Below are 11,750 nucleotides of genomic sequence, written 5' to 3'. Positions count from 1 at the left end.
CCTCACGTTGGGCTAAGTGCTCTCACAAGGGGGCTTCCCAGGTGGCTCGGCAGGCGAACAATCTGTTCGCGCTGCAGGACACACAGGAGATGCAGGTTCCATGCCTGAGTCCAGAACTGCTTTCCTACATTGCAGCAAATACCCTTGTGTGCCAGCCTGGCGAGCATTTCTCTCCCCAGTTGATGATTTGGGAAATCAAGGCTCAAAGAGATCAAACTTGCAGACCAAGACCATGCAGACCAGACCTGGGACCCAACAGATCAATTGCTGGAATTTATGGCATCTCCATTTCTCTACTTTAGAGGAAGAGCCCCAGGACTGCAGCTTTTCAGGAGTACTTGCCTGGGTCCTTCTTGCCTCCGGAAGGAACGGCTCAAGGAGAGTCAGCTGTCCCTCTGCTAACACGAGCAATGATCTTCCAGAGGGTGTGGCGGGCGAGGGCCAGGCAGGGAGATATGCCAGCTGTGGGTCAGGCCAGCCATCCTCGCCTGTGGTCAGCAGCTCACAGCTGTGCTGATCACGGTGGGAACCTAGCCTTAACGAGGGAAGGGCCCCACCAGGCTGGGCTGCGTGGCCTCTGCAAGTCTGTCCAGGAGGCGGCAGTCCTGGGGCGCCAGGCAGAGACGCAGAGCTGGAGCGGGCCGCTCGGCTCTCCTCCGACAGACACTGGGCAGAGCCCTGGAGCCAGGAGTGCTTCCTGGGCAGAGAGAAGGGGCTTCCAGAGCGAGTCTGCTGTGGGCACATCCTTCTTGTGGCCCTACTGTGTGCCAGTCACCAGCCGGGCATGAACAGTGTGGCCGGGCCCGCCCCCCAGGCCCTGGGTGAGATGGCTCAGGCCTGTGCTCACCAGGCCCAGAGGGCGTCCGTCCCTATGCGTCCCATCATGTCACCTCTCAGAGTGGCTTCCTTGACGTGCCCCAAGAGGAGCGGGAGGGGCCGAGGCCTCCCCATCTGTGGCGTCCTGTGAGTCTGCAGGGAGGCTGCCAACAGCCCCCGAGGGGTCAAGCAGCACACCCATCCCACACACACCATGGACACACACACACTCCACAGATATCCTCCCCACCACACAATCCCCACACACAACACACACATGTACGCACACATCACAGACACTAGACGGCACACACACATCACAGACTGCCCCCCACACTCCCACGCCCACTTTGCACACGCAGTGTGCAGACATCCACACATGCACACGTACAGGTGCTCATGTGCCGCAGACGCCCACGTTCAGCTACTCACAAAGCACATGGGCCACACGCAAACACACTGAGCACACACACATGAGCCATAAACACCTACGCCCACACCACGCGTGTGCCATCCCCACAAGACTCACATGACCACACCGCATGTGTGCTCGCACACATGCACACACAAGTGTACACGCACACCTGCGCTCTCCCTTTTTGTTGACCCTCCTTATTCGGGGGCACCGGAAACAGGGGACGAGCTGCCAAACCCCCTTCCTTCTGGGTGTGTGAAGGAGAAGTGTTTGTAAAGCAACTTCTTGGGCTTTCCAGGTGGTGCTGTTGGTAAGGAAGCTGTTTGCCAATGCAGGAGACATAAGAGATGCGAGGTTGATCCCTGGGTCGGGAAGATCCCCTGGAGGAGAGCATGGAAACCCACTCCAGTATTCTTGCCTGGAGAATCCCATGGACAAAGGAGCCTGGTGGGCTACTGTCCATGGGGTCACAAAGAGTCAGACATAACTGAAACAACTTGGCACATATGCAAAGCAACTTCTTGGGAAAATGAAAAAGCAGCCCTAATGTGACCTAAAGAAAGAGTAACCACTATTTTACAGTCCAAACCAGGGCATGCTTCAGAGTGAAAGGCAGAGTGGAAAGGCATTACCAGGCACTAACTGATGTCTGACAGGCATGAATGGAGGTGTCCTGGGCAGACCCAAGTCTTCCTCCCCTAAAGGGACCAGGAACAGTCATTCCACAGTTGTGCTCTACTGCCTCTAGAGGCTTCAAAGATTAAAAAAAATAATAAAATTAATGGAAAAAGAATCAGTAAGAGCTGGAGACACAGCAGTATTTTTTTTTAACTTTTTATTTTATTTATTTTAATTAGAGGCTAATTACTTTACAATATTGTAGTGGTTTTGCCATACATTGACATGAATCATGTCAATGTATGGCAAAACTTTTTATTTTATACTGGAGCACAGCCAATTAGCAATATTGTGATAGTTTCAGGTCGATAGCAGAGGGACTCAGCTAATTACTTTACAATATTGTAGTGGTTTTGCCATACATTGACATGAATCATGTCAATGTATGGCAAAACTTTTTATTTTATACTGGAGCACAGCCAATTAGCAATATTGTGATAGTTTCAGGTCGATAGCAGAGGGACTCAGCCATATATGTATGGATATGTATGTATCCATATATGTATGTATCCATTCTCCCCCAAACCCCCATCCCATCCAGGCTGCCACATAACATTAAGCAGTGTTTCCTATGCTATACAGTAGGTCCCTACTGGTCATCCATCCTAAATACAGCAGTGTGTACATGTCCATCCCAAACTCCCCTTCCCCCCATCCTTCCCCTTCTGGCAGCCACACATTCAGAACACTAACGGTTTGGGATGGTACATTTCCCTCATTTTTGCTCATCCTCTTAAGGGCAGGGAGGACCGCTTCTCCTGGTGGAGCTCTTTTCACGGCTCCTTAACCCATCTCAGTGATTCTCTAACAGTGCTGCGCCACTAGCTGAGGGCTGGAGGGCTGCCTGGGGCCCCAGGAGCTTCTGTCTGATTTCCCCACGCCGCCCACCCCACAAGCTCCTCAGAAGAATAAAGACTGAATTCTCTTTACCAGAAGTTCGGTAGCACCTACGTCAGGCAGGCACATGTTGGGCTTTGGAGGTGAAAGGTGTGACCACAGAGCTCTGACCTCAAGGGGCCCAGAGAGCAGAGCGAACAGCTGTGCTCCCTGGTCTCCTGGGATCTTGTTGAAAAGCAGACTCTTGTGCCAAGGGGCCCGGGTGGGGCCTCTGCCTTGTCGACCTACCCTCCCTCCATGCTGTGAGAATTAGGCACTTGGCAGAGAACAGACCTGTCCACATCCTGGCCCTTTAGTGACTGAGCATCCTCACCTGCATCTGCCAGGAGGCAGGACCAACATCACTGTGTTAGGCCGGGGTCACTGAGTTGCCCTAGAAACGTCTGGGTGCTGCCACCCACCTGCAGGGAAGCTGCTGCACCCACAAGGGAATCAGGATCTCACAGGGGTCATCTGACTTCCGATCGCCCCATGTTCAAGGATGCCCTGTGGCCGTTGTTCAGTTGCTAAGTCGTGTCTGAGTGTTTTGCGGCCCTTTAACTGTAGCCTGCCAGGCCCCTCTGTCCACGGATTTTCCAGGCAAGAATACTGGTGTGGGTTGCCATTTTCTCCTTCAGAGGGTCTTCCTGATCCAGGGATCAAACCCGAGTCATCCTCACTGGCAGGCGGATTCTTTATTGAGGAGCCACCGGGGACCCCCTCAGTGGTGCTCTCGAATCTTCCAGCTGGTGCTTAGGGTTCATGGTCTTTCACAAGGAGAGAAATGGCATCTGCCGGCACATGTCCATAAAACACAAAGAGACGGAACAGCAGAGGACAGGTGAGGCCAGACTGCCCTGGATTTCAGTCAGGATGCACCATCACATTCCTAGCTTTGTGCTTTGGAGCAAAACGAGACTCAGTTTTCTTAACCGAAACAAAAGGATAATAATTCCACCTCTGTGGCCGGTGATGAGAACTGGAAATAATTTTGTGAATCCCCAAAGAGTGGGATTATTCTCAAGGTGCCCCTTTATTAATCTATTTGGACAGTTGTGGCTGAAAAGCCAGTACCTGGAGACCTGGGTAGAGTGGGACAGGGACCCCTGGCTGAAGGAGGGGCTGTGCCCCGTCCCAGCCACGGGGACTCAGATGGCTTCGAGATCCAGCTGAGTCCTGGGATTACAGTTGTGAGAGCATCACACACAGGCAGACCTTCCCGACGGACTCCAAGTCTCACATCTGGAGACAGCAGTGTTCCCCATGTACCTGTGAGTCAAGTCTAGACCTTCCCCCACGTAGATTCCCTTCCACGGGATCAAAGCAAACAAACGTGATTTGAAAGTACTTCAGTCTTAACAAAAAGACATTTAAATCTAGAAATTTCAAGTAGAGCTGTTTATCAGAAAGCCCCAGTCTCCATACGCCTGCTGCAGAGCGCCTAAAACTACGAAACCCTCACGGCTTTTGATAAACAGAGTCAGAACCCGATGTGGGGATTCACGGGAGTGAAGCCGAGCCCCGCTGTTTCAATCACGGTGCCTTTCTGAGCCAGATGCTCACGTGGGGAGCAGGGGAGAAACGTCGATTGCCGACACCAAGTTTTCATCTCCACTGGATTCATCCTCTCTTACTGGCATCTCTGACGGAAAGGGAACACCTGGACCAGCCAGCAGGAGGGGAGAGTCACCCGAAGCCCAGGACCCCAAGGGGTACACATCCGTCCTGGACGAGCACCTGGAGCCCTCAGCTTAGTCGTGTTTGTGCCAGGATTGTGTTTGTGCAGATCTAACTGCAGGGCAACTTGCGAACACCTGGCAGATACTGGAGCGAAAAGGAGAGGGTCTGGAAATTGGGGACAAGCAAATATCACCACCACTTCCTGCAAGAATGGGTTCTAGGACTTGCCAGAGGGAAGGATGGAGTGAAGGGATAGTTAAGAAGCTTGGGATGGACATGCACACATGGCAATACTTAATGCAGACAACCAACAGGACCCGCTGTGTGGCACAGGGCATTCTGGTCATTGTCATGTGGCAGCCTGGACAGGAGGGGGATTGGAGGAGAATGGATACATGTGTATGTGTGGCTGAGTTCCTCAGCTGTTCACCTGAAACTCTCACAGTGCTGGTGATCCTCTATACCCCAATACAAAAAAAAAAAAAAGAACCGGTTCTGAAAACTACAGAGGAGCAGACTTGCTCCAATTTCCAGGCAAGCCCAGAAGAGGCGTGAGGCATTGGGGAAGAAAGTGGTGGTCTCTAGAGGAGCTCTGCGAGTTCTCTAAGAGAAAGTCATTCCATGCTAACCTCGTTTCCTGTTTTGACGAGCTTCACCAGAACAGTCAATTAGGGGAATGCCCCAGAAAGTGTGTCTTGCTTTCAGTAAAGCATCTGAAAACCTCTCATCAGATCCTATGCACGTAAGATACAAAAGATGGCCCAAAGGATGGTGTGACCAGGAGAACTCACGCTTGACAGGAAGGGCACCCCGAAGGAATCCACTCACAGCATCATGGCAGTCCCCCTACCTCTCGTCCCACTGTGGCTGCCGGAGATGGCCAGGGTGGCCACCCTGGAGGTCTTAGTCGGACTATTCAGAGTTCTCTCCCTTGTGGCAAGTGTGGTTTGAAATGGTTCTCCGCAGCTCTACACCTAGAGAAGGCTAAAAACTCCAAGGGGACAAAGCTGGTGTGTGGCTGGTTTTGCACCAGTTCCAGCTACAGAGGGCTCTGCGCAGACACAATTCTACTTAAGAGAAGGGCCTACTGTAAAGCATGGGGAACGATCTCCAGTGACCTTGACAAACCATAAAGCAAAAGAAATGTGTGTGTGTGTGTGTGTGAGTGAATCACTTTCTGTACAACAGAAATTAACACACCACTGTACATTAACTATGGTGGTGGCGGGTTAGTTGCTAAGTCATGTCTGACTCTTGAGACCCCATGGACTCTAGCCCACCAGGTTCCTCTGTGGGATTTCCCAGGCAAGAACACTGCAGCAGATGGCCATCTCCTTCTCCAACATCAAGTATGCTTCAATTAAAAAAACTGGCTAATTAAAATACAGCTTGGAGGCAGACACTAAAAGCATATTTGTTGAATTTACAGACCACAGACCTCTGAGGAAAAATGGCTCACTCACACGAGCTGGAAGATGGGGATGAAACAAGACAGAACCCATGTGAAGCCCTACATTTCCTTTCAAATCACAGTCCACTGGAGGAGCACCAACTCAGGGTGCATTTGATCCCAGCTGTGCCACTACCTACTTGAGTGCGGCCAGAAATGACAAAAGGACACCTCAAAGGCTTCACCTTTACTTGTAAATTCTTTCCATAATATTAAAGCTCTTCAGTGTGTGAGACAAGTCCTAAAAATCCCTTCCCTGCTTACGGGGTGACCTTGTTGTAAGGACAAAATAAGTCAGAGGTGGTAAAGTGCTTTGAAAAAGGGAAAGCTCTGAAATTCAAAATAGTGTTATTATTTGTTATAAGGTGCTTTCCCTCCAAGAAAAGAAAGAAAAAATCTGACAGACTGCAAGTGATAAGCAGAAAATGATTCAGCGCTGAGTTCTGTTTCTCCAGCTCTAACCCCAAATTGGTAGAGCTTGCAAGCTGCCCCGCTGTTGTTCAGGAGCCCAGTCCGACTCTGTGACCCCATGGGCTGCAGCACGCAAGGCCTCCCTGTGTCTTACCATTTCCCGGAGTTCGCCCAAGCTCATACCCATTGAATTGGTGACACCATCCAACCATCTCATCCTCTGTTGCCCCCTTCTCTTGCCCTCAATCTTTCCCAGCATCAGAGTCTTTTCCAATGAGCCAGCTCTTCGAATCAGGGGGCCAAAGAATTGGAGCTTCAGCTTCAGCATTAGCTGAGCTCAGCTTCAAAAGCCTAAATGCCTCTCAGACTCCAAATCCCTCTTCTGGCCATCTGCTTTTCCAAGAGTTCTTTCTGGAAGGTCAGCTTTCCACTGATTAAATAAATAATCATTCAGAAATCTCCCTTTCCAGAGCTGGGTCTTTCAAAACGTAACTGGGTAAATGGCCAGAGTGGATGCCAAATGACTTCAGTTGGGGCCTTAGACTTTTGCAACGATTTTAAATTTTTTCTTGGTCTCACCACTCTTGCTGCTGAACAAGCCCTGGTTCAAAAGTTAGGTGAAAAATGCACTGCATTTAGTTGCTAGATGCAAGACAGGAGAGCAGGCCTTAGTCAAGGCAACAGACAGGGATAATGACCTGAAACTTCTTTCAAGAGGGCCAGTATAATTTTACTTGGTAGTTATAGGCCTCAGAGTGGTCCTAGACTGAGCGGCCTGATAGAACTTCCTGTGACAATATGAAGGTTCTATTATCTGCTATGTCCGATATAGCAGCCATAAGTCACAGGTGGCTATCTACATTTAAATTAATTAAGATAAAAATAAATTAAAATTTTAGCTCCTCAGTCACACCAGTCACATCTTAAGCTTTCAATGGGTTCTCATGGTCAGTGGCTGCCATTTTTATCCATACTTTCCTAAACCAATCATTCTGATCCTTGGCTACACTATGGACTTACCTGGGGAGTTTTAAAAGTACTGATGTCAGTCCCCCCACCCCAAATTCTAGTGTGATTAGTCCTGGTGGAGCCTGGGCATTTGAGCTTTTTTTTTTTTTTTTAACTCCTAGGTAATTCTAATATCTGGCCTGGGTTCAAAGCCATTACTCCAAACATCTACCCACAGGGCGTAGCCACAAACACGTGAATAGTCCTGGGCTCCTGGCACTCTCAGGGGCTGTGTTTCTGCTGCTCCATGATACTCTTCTGCATAGTCTCTCTCTCTTCTAGAATCCAGGGAAATGTAATGAGGGAGGTGGAAAAAATGAGGCCCCTCAGGATCAAGTGGGGCCTCAGGAATCTTTTCACCTGCGCTTCCTAGTGTTCTGTTAAGGAAATTGGTGTCCCAAGTTCCAGGACTTGCCCAAGGCAAAGGCTGGCAGAACAAGGATGGGAGCTGTGTCCTCCAGACACCCAGCACATCCCTCTCCTGGGATGTGGAGGTCATCGTCACCTTCTGGAATGTGAGTGAACACAGTGTAACTTTAGGATATTCATAAGCAGTGGAGGAGGAGAAGGGAACGACAGAGGATGAGCTGGTTGGATGGCATCAGTGACTCCATGGACATGAGTCTGAGCAGACTCATGGAGATGGTGAAGGACAGAGGAGCCTGGTGTGCTGCAGCCCATGGGGTTGCAAAGTACCGGACATGGCTTAGAGAATGAACAACAACAACAAAACAAGAAATGCAAAGGTTGGTTTCAGATGAGGGTCTGAGTACCCAGAGGGCAGATGGCTTGTGATCAACCTTTCCTGCTGGGCAGTGACCTTGCAGGAAGATTGGGTCCTGTCTGTGGTTACTCTGTTTATCTCCTTAGCTCATCAGAATAAAGGGATTGGCAGTTTCCTCACCCAGCAGACAGTGGTTAGAATACAAGTACTCAGCCTCACAGGGTCGCTCAGAGAAGCAGTGTCATGATGGAGCCAGTCAATACCTTGTCCCTGAGCAGAGTGTCAAGCCCTGGGGACAGCCTGAGGGGTGGGACAAATCAGAGCCCGCCTTTAGAGAGCTGAAATCCGGAGGGGCTGGTGAGAGTGATGGCTAACTAATAAGTGAACAAGCAGCGTAACTGTAGAGGGAATGGGGTCTCTCAGGACAGGTGGTCAGAGAGGGCCCCCTGACTTGGGGACGTTTGGGCTGAGACCTAGATATTCATCTTGTATATACTGTTCAGTAGGGGGGGTTTGATATGATCGTCATGGTCTACTGATAAATTAATTCTGAAATGTGTGAAACAGTAGGACACAGTCATTTTAAATTATTCTTGTGTGTCTGCTAAGCTTAAACACAAAGACAGATGGGAATTTCTGGAAGGCAACTCCTAATGGCCTCTTTGGCCAGGTCCCCAGGAGCATGGAAATGTCCTACCAAGAGCTGGAGAGGAGAGTGCGATCCAGCAGAAGGGACATGCTGATGCTTACTCATTTTAAGGAATATTTATCTGCCAATTCCAGGGGCTCCAACGTGAAGGGTGGGTTTAAAAAATCTGGGCATCTATGGTCTGTAATGAACTACCCAGCACCCACTACACTTAGTGAGTGAAGCCTAGGGAGGCTCAGGCAGAAGCAGACTGGAGGTGTTGGGAAGGCCAAGCAGACTGACCCCATCCTTACCCTTGTCTTCAGAACCTGGCACAGAGAAGCCCAAAAAACCCTTGTGGCATGAGACAGTGAATGGGAGACTGATGTGCAGAGGGAGGGAGAGGGGCAGCTGAGAAGACAGACGTCTGCAGGAGCAAGCTCAAGGTTGGTGATGATTCGGGGCCACCATCTCCAGGCCACGACCAGAGAGGGTGTGGGAAGAGGCTTCCAAACATCTCCCAGTATTTTTCTCAGGTGTCAACTTGCCAGTACTGATTCGAGAGATGGCTTCCAGAGAGAGAAGAAAAGGCAGGGCAGACCAGACTGAGTAATAAGTGATTCAAGTTCAACACACTTCTTCTAGAAGCTGTCATAATGAGCTGTGTGGTTATGACATGGTTTCTCTGTGGTCCTAGAGAAATGAATCTCAAACGTTATTTGGTCTCCTTTACATTGAGATTTAAACAGAACTATTGAGATCATGGAAGACAGAGGACAGTCCATGGGGTCTCAAAGAGTCAGACACAGCTTAGCAGATGAACAGCAACAATAAGCAAACAATCCATTTTTCTTTAGTTATGCTTTTAATGAAGGGAAAGGGACAAAGATACACTGAGACTGGCCAGCTACATAGGAAAGCGACCAGACTAGACCATGAGCACCACATGGCAGGCATCTCGCACTGAAAGCCGAGTCCACGGCAGTTGGAATCAGGTCCCAGGGCCAGCCCTGCCCCTGCACTCGGCCGTGGGCAGCAGGTAGAGGTGTTGCAGAGGGGCTGAGTCCTGTGTCATTTTCAAGCAACTGTGTCATAAAGTTTCCTGTTTCATCTCCCAGTTATTCTGAAACAAAAACATGCACGAAAAACACAGGTCACTGCCAACCGCATTGAGACACAGTCACTCCAGTACATGGAAACCGAAAAGGGAAAGACAGATCGTAAATGCCACAGTAAGATGGGGAATCAAATTTATCAGCGTCTATTCAAATAGTGATAATCAACAAAAACTGCGGTGGGGATGGCGGTGGGCGGGGCATCTGTTCAAAAATAATTCAGAATGAGACTGTAAAGGCAGATGTTCCCAGAAGCCCACTGCCTGTTTACTGAAAAGTTGAAGTCAATTCTGCCCCCTCTGGGTCCAGGTCTAAGTCTGGGGCACACCATGGCACTTCCCCTACGTGCCCTTGTTGGTCTAGCTGAAGTCAGATAGGACTCCCTGGACAAACCTGGCATTGACCCAGGTGATACTTTGACAGCCTCTCTTCAAGGGTCCAAAGAGACTTAAAAGAGGTCACCATGGAATTATAGTTGGATGCAGGTGGATGGGGAGGGTGGTGTATGAACTTCTGGTCCCCTCTCCTCTTCCCATTCAAGAGAGCTAGTCTCCCAGGGACCTCACAGCATTATGCACACACAAGCTTGTCCCGAGCAGCCTCAGCGAGGTAGAGGGAAGGAGAGATGGTAAGAGGGGAGATCTTGTCCAAGCAAAGACCCTGAAGGACAGCACAGGGCTGAAGATAACTCCAGAGACTATGATTCTATTGAAAACTGCTTTGTCCACTTGAGGCTGTTATGGTTTGGCTCCCAAGCCCCACATTGTTTGTGGAAACTCACCCTTAATTTTCCCAAACAAGTGAAGGGACAGGTACAGAGACAGAGAGAGGGATGGCTTGATTCATGAATACAAACGGTCCACCTCTCCCCAAAAATGGGCTTTGCACTTAAATCTGCAGCTCAGACCTTGGAGGAGGAAGAGAGAACTGGAGACAGCACTGTCATGGGAGCAAAGTCAAATCCACACCTGCCCACTCTTCCCCATCGCGTTCTCTGACCAGCCACCACTGATGGTCAGAGAAGGGATGCACTCTGCCCAGGACTGTTCAGAACTTTCTTGCGCACCCTGTCATCCCTTCCACATGCCATCTTTGCTGGATGCGACCCTGAGTTCACTCGGAAAGCCAGCTGCCTGGGCCCCTTTCCCTTTCCTGACTTTTGTTAATGGCACAAAACTTTCTGCAAAAAAGGCTGGGAGCAGGGGGTGCTGCATAATTTTGGAAAAGCTCCATCCTTCTGGAAGAGATTCATTCACAATGCACAGTAACATGCAGAAGACCCTGAGAAATTAGGAAATAAAGAAAGCCATTTAAATTAATTCCTTGTGTGCTTCCCAAACATATCTGGAGTGGAACCCCTCTTACACTGGAACCTCTGCAGACAAGGTTCCACCGGGCAACAGAGAGCAGAGCTTCCCTTAGACTGAGTCCTTGCGGTCCTGACACTCACAGGGCAGTTGTGACAGTCTGTTTATTTCTTGGAACTCTGTATTGTTTTTCCTCAATATTTTCCCTCTAAGTTCCCCCACATATGAGTTTGCTGAATCACAAAACTCCTGCAGCCTTTTTTTCTTTTTCTCTCATAAGCCTCCTATACTAGTGACCTTTCTGAGTGATGATGAACCTGGCTGTGTGCTTGCTAACATCTGGGGAGAACGCTGCCCACCTGAGCCTGTTGGGAATACCAGTTTCCTAGTGTGTGTTCAATGAGCTAGCATTTTCTAATGTGACTTAATATCAGAATCTGGGCCCAAGATTTTATATGCAGTGCCTTCCTGGGTGGGCAAAGAGAAACAGGAACTAAGACACGCATCAGTGGCTGACATGGGTGGAAGGGGCGACCTGGTTCCTCTAGTTTGAAATAGAGAGGCAGCTAAGGAACCTATGCTCCTCTCCAGTTCTGAGTGGGAAGGAAAAACCAAAGTGCAAGAGCCCAGGCAGGATTTGGT

The 11,750-nt window shown here is 49.7% G+C and overlaps 1 long non-coding RNA gene across 1 annotated transcript in view; it reads right to left on the bottom strand.

The window, feature by feature from the left end:
- Positions 1–9,532: 9,532 nt before the first annotated feature.
- The window catches only part of LOC122441332, a 61,049-nt gene continuing 58,831 nt past the window's right edge, over positions 9,533–11,750 (bottom strand). The window contains exon 2 of the long non-coding RNA XR_006269332.1: positions 9,533–9,809. This is a non-coding gene — a long non-coding RNA (uncharacterized LOC122441332). The remainder of the gene's footprint in view (positions 9,810–11,750) is intronic.

The sequence above is a fragment of the Cervus canadensis genome, chromosome 5 (assembly GCF_019320065.1).
Source record: "Cervus canadensis isolate Bull #8, Minnesota chromosome 5, ASM1932006v1, whole genome shotgun sequence".
NCBI classification, from domain to species: Eukaryota; Metazoa; Chordata; class Mammalia; order Artiodactyla; family Cervidae; genus Cervus; species Cervus canadensis.
The sequence above is the reverse complement of the archived record's forward strand: the minus strand, read 5'-3'. Positions and strand labels throughout refer to the sequence as shown.